Source organism: Kryptolebias marmoratus, linkage group LG10 (assembly GCF_001649575.2).
Source record: "Kryptolebias marmoratus isolate JLee-2015 linkage group LG10, ASM164957v2, whole genome shotgun sequence".
NCBI lineage: Eukaryota > Metazoa > Chordata > Actinopteri > Cyprinodontiformes > Rivulidae > Kryptolebias > Kryptolebias marmoratus.
In genome coordinates this window covers 15,734,281-15,744,434 of record NC_051439.1, presented here as the reverse complement: position 1 = coordinate 15,744,434, position 10,154 = coordinate 15,734,281, and the positions used below count along the sequence as shown (strand labels likewise).

The following is a 10,154-nucleotide window of genomic DNA, read 5'->3' as shown; positions in this document are numbered from 1 at the left end:
GTAATCATCAAAATTAAACGAAATAAACATTTGAAATATGAGTTTGTATGTAATGTATGAATATAATATACAAGTTTCACTTTTTAAATGGAATTACTGAAATCAATCTACTTTTTCATGATATTCTAATTTTATGACCAGCACCTGTATTTCATACAATCCTACTTCAAGAAAACCGATCTATCCATTTAAAAAAACCCACAAATCTTTATATCTGATAAATATCTGATACGAGATCCTTTAGGAAAAAACTAAAATCAGTTTATTCTGTACAAACTACTTAGTAGCAAGTCTTGTTTTTCACACTTGGTTTCCAATACTATTGTATTATCAGTATATTTAGATGATGTACAGTTTCTTTTGAAATGATAAAGAAGATAAAATTGTGCCATGTACTAGATTTATCTTCTTGGCAAGTGTTTACTGCTTCTGTCAGTGCAAACATGAGTTGGGGGAAAAAAATGAGGCAAAGGTGTGCACAAGGAGTTGATTTGTTCTCCAAAGAGCTGTTACTGTTTACTACACATTGTAGTCTCTTGCCTAAAAATATCCCAGAGTGTCTGGCCTCTCATCTCCCCCTCTTTGCCCTTTCTTAAAAACCTGTGCCCGCTGACAGCCTGCCAGGTCTACCCATACCCAAGAGACATGCCCGGTGTCATCGATCAAAGCGGGCTCACGTAGACTGCGAAGGGACGTGGGATGCCAGCTTGGCCACAGAATATCTTTACAGGGGGGAGCGGGAGCATCCTTGAGGCTGGTATGCGTGACATTAGCTGGCTGCTTTCCCTCTCCTCTCAGCAAAGCTTGCGGCCTCAGCTCTACCTTCACAGACTGGCTGGGTATGTGACCCGATGTCCAAGTGACATATTCTCTGGCAGGGAGTCAGAATATGAAATGATCGCATTATTCACATCCTACCTTTTTTGACATTGTCTGTAAGCCGTGCAGCAGGAAGCACAGGTAAAGCTGCAGCCTGGCAGTGCTGTCCACCTGTCTGAACACAAAGTGAAAATCTAAGAAATCCAGCAGCATACCGCACATCTCTTTTGGGCTGCTTCACAATATCATTCAAAACAATTCCCATCCAGTTTTAACCATCTCTGATTTGATGCTGTGCTAATAGCTTAGCTTCCATTATTGTGGTGCTGTCTCCTGGGCGTTCCTCAAGTCTTCCTGTACTGATGAGAGCGGCTGGACACTGGGGAGTCTTTGTCTCTTTTCTCAGGCAGACTATGCAATTTAAACCTGCCTCGGGCATGTAGGTATTACTCCCTGGTGAGAAGGCTGAAAATTAATGGAAATTGTTTTAGAGGAATCATTATTAACATTCTCCTTTGGTTGCCCTTTTGTCATCTCATCCTTGTCGCTTCTCTGGTTTTATTCTCACATTAATGCATGTAGCCGATGACATTCGTGTCAGTATGTAAATGTATCGGAAATGTGAATAATCAGACTAATAATTAGGAATTGTACTGACAACTGACAAATTTTGGCATCTAAATCATACATTTAGAACTTTTTAAAACATATTTTCAATTTCTCTACTAGCCATAGTTGATGCTGAGGTTTGTATGCTTGAAAGCTCAGTTTTATCAATCAAAGCAGAACGGAGAATGTTTCTGTTTGTGTGTTTTAGTTGTCTGTAGCATTAGTAAAACATCTCATGAACAACTGAAGAGGTTTTATTGATTGAAACTTTGAAAAAGTAATTATTGGCTGTACATCTACAACTGATCAACTTTTGGAGTCAACCCAAATAAAGATGGCCACAACCAACTTTAAACAGAGGAGGAGGTTTCATAAAATTTACAGCGGAGTGATAATCCTGATACCATCAGATAATTTTCCCTCTAGTTCATACCTTTATGCATGTGACCAAAGCATCTCTCTTGTAAGCCAGACAAAGACTCTAATGACTCTCTGATTGGAAGGGAGTGGGATTAATCTGCATGTTTAGCTCACATAAACAGAGCAATTCATGTAGCTTAATGCTTAGAACCACACACTCTCCAGTTTTGAATTGAGAAAGCTTCTTGAAGGGAAACAAAACGTCTTTAACTACAGAGTTAAAGGTCAAGTTGCTTTGTGCCACATCCTGGATGACTGAGAGGCTACACTTGCTCTGGCATGAAAGGTGGCGGGCGATATATATTATTTCAAGGACCGCAAGGTCTTTTAATTCTTGTCACACTTTTGCCTTGCTATAGAAGATGTGGTTGTGGTTTAGGTGAAAAACAGCAGGCTCACTCTGCTTAGAAAATCACATCCTTTTACACATACGACTCAATTTCACACCCTTAGCCGGATTAAGAGGAACTCTTTGCTCCGGGCTTGCGCAGGGAAGAAAAAAAAAAAGGGTAAATATCACCCTTGTTCCTTGTGCTGGAAAATCCGCTATTTAAATGAGGAGTAATATAACTGACATTTTCCAGTTCATTATGCAGCCCCTGACCTTCACGACGTACAGCTTGGATACTTCTCTGGCAAAAGGCAAGGCCTGGTTTTCTCTAATGGGAGATGTTTGACCTTGTCAGGAACTAAAGGGGGAGGTCAGGGCTGAAGGAGGCTGTAATAGCCCCAGGAGAAATGGGATGCAACAGAAGAACACCTACAACAATCTCTAAGAGTACTAAAACACTCAAAACAGCAGTTCGGGTGGTATTTAAAGAGATCTGTAGCCACAAAAGACTTTAAAAAAACAACAACTGATTGTTATAAGCAAGTAAATCATTCACTTGTGTGTTTTAGAAAGCGCCTTGGATACATTATGTAAATTTCTGATTTGTGGGGATAATCTATAACTGTCAAATGTGTATTACATCATCTGGTCTTCAGATTTATCTCAGTTGTGGCCAAACTGCAGAAGCTTATCACAGACGGATTCAACTAATCTTCAACTGGCTCTCTGCCTTCATGTACAACTGCACTTTAAAGACTCCTCAGGATTTCACATAAATCCATCGCACTCAGTCACCAATCATAATAGAAAGTAATCATATCGGGAGTCTTTCACGGATTAGGTTGTTTTGAATGTGTCTTATAAGCTCTTCCATTTGTGTGAACTACAATGATGTGCACTGGGCGTCTGGCAGAGATAATCTTATTACCAAGTTGCCTTTTGTTTTCTGCTGCCTTGCCTTTTATTCTTTATTAAAACATTTTGTTGCATTAAACAAGCTAATTTGAGGCTGGGCATAATTGGGGTCTTGCTTTAAAAAAAATTCTCCCCTGTTTGGAGGAAGATTAGCAATTTCATCTTCAGGATTATGCATAGAGTACAGTGAAAGCCCATGAAATAGACTTGCTTTTTTCATTATGTTTAAAGCCACACAAGCTTAATAATGTTAAGGGGAAATGAATTATTCTTCACGTAGCACCACTGGCTTATGACAAAAAGATGTCAGATGGCATCTAATTTGAGTCAGAAGGTTGTTTGCCTGATTGTCCGCTCAGTTTGCTTCCAGGATCAATATCACTAAGCCAATCAGCTTTCAAACGGAGGAAAAAAACTGTGGCAATTTTACTCCTGTATGTTTTGATTGTTAGAAAAATCCCAGCTTTCACTGTCAAGCTGTCAGATCTTCTTTATTACAGTCATACAAATCTGAACAGCAGCAGACGTAGCTCTGGAAGCCACAAGCAAAAGTGTAAGGCAGATAAAAATCCAGCGACTCACGCAGGAATCCTCATTGATCATTGGTGGCTTTTTCATGAGCCTCAGATGTGGGGAGATCAGAGCTCAAATCTTACTATGAAATGATATCTCACAATGTGAAACGATTCCCAGATCTGCTAAAAAATGTCAAAGAAAGTGCAAAGAGAATATTCAGGTGTCAGTATTTCTGCCTGGTTCACCTTGGGGTCTAATAAGTGATCACAGAGGAAAAAAGGGGGGAAGCTCTGCCCCATTATGGTGAGCAACTTTTGATTTTGTGTCAAAACATATTTAAAATTTGAACAGCGCCGTCATTTCTGTGGTGTGCTGTTTTCTCCATGGGGCTTGTCACAGGAGGCGTCAAGGCAACACACGAGGCTCCTTTCATTTTTCTGTCTGACATGTTAAGTGTGATGCTACAAAGAGGTTCCATTTTAATTGTTTGGACAGATCACTCAGGAGAAAGGGGCTTTGATTTAGGGTGTTGACAGAATAGGCACAGGCTTGCTGAGTTACTTTTGTATCTGACTTACCATTACTGGCACTCCATTGATCTTGATGGGTTGTTTACCTCTGACTAAATCTGAGCTAAAGGTCAAATGTTGTCCAGGCTTTAACAGAAGATACTGTTGTGGGAATTTCAGTCACAGCTAAAACATTTTCACAATGACACAAATGGGCTTTTGCAGCCTTAGTTTTTGTGATGACAATTCACATTAGTTTGTTATGCAGTGAACCATGCATATTAATTACAAATAACTTGGTTTACTTCATAACAATAAACTATTTTGTGTTTCTGCCCTACCACATAATTATCTGGCGATTTAATTTCTGTCATAAAACACGGGAGAAACTGTGAAAGAGTTCAGCTGAAATCATTGTTAATTTAATTATTCCATTGACTGACTGAAAAAGAGGAGCACATGTATTTTGAAATCCTTATTTTCTTGTGTTAGCAATGGTTTCCTTCAAAAAAAAATGGTGGACAGCCATCATTGCTGCAGCTATGAATGTTGCACCTGAAAGGACAGTTTTCTGGATCATCAAAAACTATAAGCTGATATGTTCAATTACGGTGAGGAAGACATAAAAACATTACAGTGACGAGTGCCAGAAGCATCTCCTCCAGAGGAGTGTGCTACTGGCAGCAGGTGGGTGTAAGAGCATCTGTACGCAAAGGGAGGGAGGCCAAGTCTTTTGGACAATTTTTTTGTGACAAAAAGGGCCAAAAGAAGCCATTTATATGCAGGAAAAACATCAAGGACAGATTGAAATTCTGTCGGAAGCAAAAAGAACTTGTGTAAATGTTCTCTGATGAATCCTCGTTCTGATTGTTTTTGGGACATTTGAAAAATAATTTGTCTGGAGAAGAAAAGTGAGTGCTACCACAAGTCCTGTGTCATCCCACCACTAAAGCATCCTCATACAATCCATACTTGAGGTTTCTCCTCATCCAAGGGAGTGGGTTTGCTGTCAAATCTGTCCAAGAACACAAACATGATTTTAAAAAAATCGCATCAAAATATTCTCCAAGAGCAACTTCCAACTATAGAGGCACAATTTGGTGTGGATCTTTGTATTTTTCAACACAATGAAACACTATCAAAAGGCAAAAGTGAAAACAAAATGGCTCACTGTAACACTGAAATTTTGAACCCATGCCCATGAAGCATCTGAATCCTGAACCTGTCATAAACAGAAGCCAAGAAACAATGATTAGACCTGAGTATGTCCATTACTCAAGATTTGGCCTAAAAGTTGATATCCAACATGCGAAGGGAAAATATACGAAAAAAAAAAATTGAGAAGATTTGACCAAACCAATTTTTATATATGTTTTTTAAGGAGATTTGAGAAAAGCTATCCCACAAACCTGTTGATAAACAAGCCACTGATCTATAATCGTGAGTCTGCTCTATGTTCAATATCTGTATAATACAAGACAAATGTGCACTTGATATGTAGTCACTTTATGAAATAGGAGTATACTTCAATGAATCCCAGTGAGCAGTGAGAAATCACCTGTTGATGGCTCATAATGTAATAGAACATTCCTTTTGAATGGGCGGGAACCATTATGTCGCATAGTCCATTAATATTCTCCTGCCGTGTCCACATCTTGGCTCTCTCCTCTGGGGGAATGATTAGGGTGACGGACGATGAGGCGATGACACAAGAAAACAACTTCCCCACCTCCCTCCCCCTACTCTTTGGCGCCACCTCCTCCCTTTTCTTTGCCTACCCTCATCCCTTCAACACAACAGCCACAAATTACCCACTTTACTCTCAATATTATCAGGGCTGATCGTTGGCGTCCATAATTAGAGTCTTAGTGTCATCTTGCCTCCATTAGGCTAACAATAGAGCTTTGGAACAGGGCCACTTTGGGCAAATAACATGTTGAGAACACTTGACTTTTGTGGAGAGATAGTCAAAAGCATCTGAGACCATTACTGATCCAAACAGCCATGAATGGTTCTATGGCAGTGGTGTCTGTGAAAATCACTGACTGCAAGATCACGTTCATGCAAAAAACATCTACTCTTTTTAAGCCTAAATGGTGAGTTTTCCTTTTCTGTGTCCGTATTTCTTTGACAGACATGCAAATACAAATATCAGAGTGCATGCTTCAGTATACTGGAGCCTGTATTACGATCACAGGGCATTAGATGGATGGCTGCAGTTTTTCCTTGTAGGTTATGTAGAGGGAAAGAGCTCTCTGTATTCTGAGCCCAGACCCCGTTTGATCTTCATCACTGCCCCTCTAAGACATCATTGTGTAACACTGTAAAAGCAGATGGCTTCATAGAGTGAAGGAAATATCAAGGAAGTTATACATAAATATTAGATAAGATCAAAACAGCCAGTTGCTCCCAGACTTGGAGCTCCTGGGTCAAGCCATCAAAATTTCTTAGATTTTTCCCCTGCCACTCAAGCTGGGCGTACAGAATTGATCGTGTATAACAGCTGGAAAATATACAAATCTATGCGGAGTCCAATCCTGTTAATAAAAAGTCACTAATAATGCACAAATCTAGTGTTTTGTTTTATTCTGATCAACACTTTTCATTATTCATAACTCTCTTGTTTTGATTACCGTTTCTAACGCAACAGTGCGCCAAACCTGAGGAGATTAATAGGAAGCACTCTCCAAACTGTTTCTCCTCTACTCCCGAGCTGACACAAATTGGTGAAATATCACTTTGATCATGCTTCCTGAACAACAAACAAAACACAAAACTAATTAGCCTAATTCAAAATCATTCCAAAGGCCTGTTTTGTTATGAAATCCTTCCTTTTCCCAACCCTTGTTAAAGATAAAACTGAGTTGGATGAATGTCAGTATTTACCAGTGAGGGTATTTCATGAGTGTTTCTGTGTAAGATAATGAGCGTACAATCAAGCGTGACATGTGACCTTTGACCTTCAAATTAACAGAAAGCGGATAGGGGGGCATTCATTGTTTTTGAATAACAGGAAGCATGTCTACATTGGAATCACAAATGAAGGTCAATGATAACTAGAAAAATAATCATTTCACTGCTGGCAGGATGAGTTTTTACCATTGCTTTGACTTTTAGACAAGAGTCCATCTATTGTAACTTGTACATAAAAATGCTAAATTCATCATAGCATATGCAAAATATGTCTTTTCCTCAGATGCCAATAATTTGTTGTAAAAGTTGACACATTATTGACTGTTTATTCGGCATGGGATGTTTTTTTTTTTCCAAAGAAAGCAATGCACCAAGGCTATACAGCATTTGAAGTGTTCATTTACTGCGAGCAGCATGAAGTCTACCTTGCAAGGCTAGCGGATTAGCTCACGTTGCCTCGCTAACGTATGCAATGACTGCCGGCGAGCTCTTCCCCATTAGGTTGGCACATCAAAGGCGGCAGGAGAAGTTCTTCACAGGCAGTTAAAAGTGGGCTCAGTGTGGATCTTGTAAATACTGTCTTTGAGTCGGTGCCTCTCGGGGGACACTTCACACACTCCTTCAGTCGGAGGGGGAAAGGGAGGGAGAGAGTAGCAGTGACAGGCATCAGAGGGGGAGGAAGGTTTGAGGGGTGTGTGTGTGTGTGGGAGGGGGGGTGCAGGGTTGTGGGGTTTCTGAGAGTCCGTTCCCCTGTCACTACCAGGATGGGATCTGTGGATGGGAAAATAAAAATCACTCAACTCTCCTGTTTCTTTCTTACTCTCATCCTCATCCTCCTCTTCACACTTCACATGATGGCTGACAGTGAAAGTGGAGCATGGCTGTTTTCTGATTTTCTTTTGAGTCATGTTTTTCATAACTCATAAATAGAACAAGAAGTGTCCTGGGAATTCTGTGATTCTGTGTTTCAGTATATAAGCGGACACAATAGCATCCACTCCTCTGAAGTGTTGTTGAAAACATTTTATCCATCATAGCCGTTTGTAGGGCTCTGGTGAGGCCCTCAACTCCGCGAGGAGCAGAAAGGAAAAAGAGCGGTGTTTTGCTAGCAGCCGCAGTAACACACACGCACCTAAACACACATGCTATATTCTCCCAAGAACATCATTGCCTGGTTTTGTAGGATGATCAATGCAAATGCTGTTATTTACCCAAGCCTGAAATGAAAAGACTATGGATCAATTTGATGCACTTCCATTCGGTGTGGCTGGATGGGTTTTTGTCTCAGCAACACCCCTCCCTCTACTCTTTAGCCATCTAGTCTTCATTTTTTTTTTTAAAAAGACCCCTTCCACCCCCTCGAAGATCAGTAATGTAAAATGAACTGCTTTCCATGTAGACAGTTATCTATGCATTCTGGTTTTTTTCACCATCTTTCTGTCTTTTTCTTACAAACGCGCCCACTCTTTGACATTAGGGCTGAATATATCTGAGTCGTATGTGTGCATCAGTGCATGTTTGTGTGCTTTGGGCTGACCCACTTTCTGTGCTTGGCCAGGCTTGTGCTGCTGCTGCTGCTGTCTGCTGTGCTGCAAAGGGGGAGATCCCTGCAGACTCCCCCAGAACAGGCTCCAGCTCTCCTCCTGACAGACACTCACCGTGGCATGTTATCCCCCCGCGACTTGGAGACCTCAGCCTCTCTGTCAGCCCATGTGTGTGTATGTATGCATCTCAGATGCACCTTGATGCAAATGCACAAACAAATTCTCACAAAGATCCATGCACATGGGGCACAGACAGCAACTGCATACTTAACCATGCACACACACATTCAAAGCACATACCATCTCCTATCTGTATACTTTTAATTCCATCCTCCCTCCTCAGGCTCCTCCTTCTCTCTTCCCTGTGTTTGTCTGGAGTTATTGTTTCAATCTTGCTGCATCAGGGGGCCCCTGAAGGTTATAAATTAAACATAAATGCAAATGCGCTGAGCCATTGCCCTCCTCCACCTCCCTTTCTGCACACACACACGCATACACGCATCCTGTGCTTTCAAACAGATCAGTGTGTCTGCGAATTAATAGAACAGTGGGATTATTTTAATGAGCGAGAAAGGGAAATTAGAGTTGCAAAGCCACAGCGTGGCACACCCAGAGCTGCAGCCGAGGCAACGGCTTGAAAAGCTGGGCGCCATCATAGAATATGCTAATGCCCCAGGTCCCCTCACTGTCAGCCTCAGCGTTGCTTTAGTAGATCAGTGCTCAGGCTTTGATCTGGCATGCTGATGAGAGACAGATTCGTCATGTGTACAATGTTCAAAAAGCAGGAAAGGTGTGGGTAAGGCTTCTTACTCTGAAAATGTGTAATCTCTAGTCTGGCGCTTAACCAACGAAATTATTCATTCAGAGATAAGTAATTTTGTTTGTTTACATACAAACCCATGACACTCATTTTCTGTCACCATGTGGTTTCCCTTTCATTTTGCATGGAGACACAATGCTAATATGATGTCTTATATTATGCCCTATAGATAAATGACCATCTGCTGTGTTGATGCTATAGGCTGAGCATATTGAATGTGAACACCATAGAGTCTTTGTAGTTGGACCATAACGGTGTCATTGCTTTTATTCTCTGCCATATGGGCTCTTAAAGCCATGGGATTGGGGAAGATTTAGGATGTCACTTTCTTTTATTTATCTCCAGTCATTGAGCTTCATTTGGAAAAAAAACTGTGTATTAACCCTCTTACTGCCACATAGTAATGTGAATTTGTGATATTTTATTTATGTGATGTAAAAAAAATCTTATACACTGTCCTGTTGATATATAAAGTGTATGTGTTTTAGATCTTCTCTTATACTTTTAACCTTCAGCTTGTACTAACACTGTATCTCCAGCAGGGGTCTTCCCATTGTCATGGACATGGCTTCATGTGAATTATCCCAATACTGTGAAGCAAGGCAAGGGGAATTGTGCCACCTTGTTTTTAACATGTGAGACATGAAGAGAGAAAGACTGAAAATACTCCTACCTTTTTCAATTATCATGTCAATAATCTTTACCTCCAACACTGGCATAACGATCTTCCTCACGTTTGTTCCCATCATCATTATCAT

At 40.6% G+C, this 10,154-nt stretch overlaps 1 long non-coding RNA gene across 1 annotated transcript in view; it reads left to right on the top strand.

The window, feature by feature from the left end:
* The window catches only part of LOC119617407, a 28,500-nt gene extending 18,454 nt beyond the window's left edge, over positions 1-10,046 (top strand). The window contains exons 3-4 of the long non-coding RNA XR_005233650.1: positions 8,591-8,750; positions 9,936-10,046. This is a non-coding gene — a long non-coding RNA (uncharacterized LOC119617407). The remainder of the gene's footprint in view (positions 1-8,590; positions 8,751-9,935) is intronic.
* The last annotated feature ends 108 nt before the right edge of the window (positions 10,047-10,154 follow it).